This window comes from Sinocyclocheilus rhinocerous, unplaced genomic scaffold (genome assembly GCF_001515625.1).
Source record: "Sinocyclocheilus rhinocerous isolate Xijiao unplaced genomic scaffold, SAMN03320098_v1.1 scaffold304, whole genome shotgun sequence".
Classification (NCBI taxonomy): Eukaryota; Metazoa; Chordata; class Actinopteri; order Cypriniformes; family Cyprinidae; genus Sinocyclocheilus; species Sinocyclocheilus rhinocerous.
In genome coordinates, this window is record NW_015659941.1 from 679,645 (window position 1) to 681,346 (window position 1,702).

The following is a 1,702-nucleotide window of genomic DNA, read 5'->3' on the forward strand; positions in this document are numbered from 1 at the left end:
ATGGTAACATTTGATTTAGTGTGTTACATAGCACATCAAAATCAGGCTTGTTACTTTGATATAATAAAAAAAAAACTAAAACTACAATTAGAAACCTTTAAAACATTTTTGTTACTTGAAATAAACAATCATTACAATCTTTATTTTAAGTAACAATCATTACTTGAAATAAACATTAACTGAAATAAAATATAAAAAACGTTATTTTAGCTAGCAGCTAAGGCAACATTTCTCATTTAATTTAGGTTAACTTCTTGTACTAAAATAATTAAAACTAAAACTGAAATGAAAATTAATATAAAACTATATGAACGTGTATGAACATCTAAAAATGATTTTTAAAAGTGTACTTAAAGGGATAGTTCACCCAAAAATGAAAATTTGATGTTTAGATGTATGACTGTGAGAGCGCGTACACACCTCACGCACCGGATGCCGTGCGTGCGCCCAAAGACAGTTGGACATAGTGGTGTATTAGAGGTAAAAAATGATATAAATACTGTTCGGTTTCTGGCACAAACCGATCGTTTCGTGTCTTAGGACATCAATGTGTCGTCACGAGCCACAGGGTTTAATTTGGATTTGTCTGTGCATGTTTTTTTTACTCTCATAGATTTTGTTACCATTGCCATGCATTATACGACTGATAGACTGCAACGGTTGGACTTAAAAATCATAATTTGTGTTCTACTGAAGAAACAAAGTCACCTACATCTTGGATGCCCTGGGGGTAAGCAGATAAACATCAAATTTTCATTTTTGGGTGAACTATCCCTTTAAGTGTTTTAAGAAACATAGTCATGAAACTCTTTAAGTACATTGGCCTTTTAATGAATTGATGTTAGATTTTCTGCAAGTGCAGTGTTTTAAAAATATACTTTTAAGATTTGAAGTGCACTACAAGTGTGCACTCAGTACTATTAAGTGCACTTCTTTTTCACAAGTGCCGCTCTGAACTTTAAGACTTCTGGGGTAACGAAAGTGAAGGGATATGCATGTTATGAACGCCAAGATGTGTCGTAGCACTCGTGAACTGGAAGGTTTTGGCCTGTGAACTGAAGAGTTTGTGTTGGCCGAATGAACGTCATCAAAAATGATTTATGATGCTGATGACACATTCGCTGTGTCTGTCAACGACGTCAACGTTCCCTGGTTCAGTTGGAATTCTGCATGCATGATTGCGACTGCTAAAGACGTCAAAATCAACCATATTTACTTTCTTAATGCATGTTCCTGCTCTTTTTGGGCACAATTCATTCTTCCACTTGAAATCATGCGGAATATCCTGTTTCATTCAGAAACGCGTCAGATGCATCAGTAAAATCGCTTGTGAGAAGTGTTGAATTTCCATTGATGAGCCTGAAACGCAGCAGCTATAAACACATTCAACGACTGTGTGGTTTGAACTTCAGTGGAGGACAGGCAGACGTCGGTTTGGAAGATGATCTCAATCTGGCTCATTTAATGGTTAGGAAATGGAAGTCTGCCGCATAGATTCACGAGCAAGAGAAATTAGAGTTTTCCGCCGAGCGCTTTCAATTGTCTACGGTTTCAGCATTCATTCTGTCAGTGGGCTGAGTTGGTGAATGTGATAGAAGTCAAGCGCCTGAGGATGCGAGCGTGTTTATATAGATCAATAGCCTGTATTCAGTGGTTACGACGACAGATGATTCATGGTGCGTTTAGTATGAGTTGAGAAATG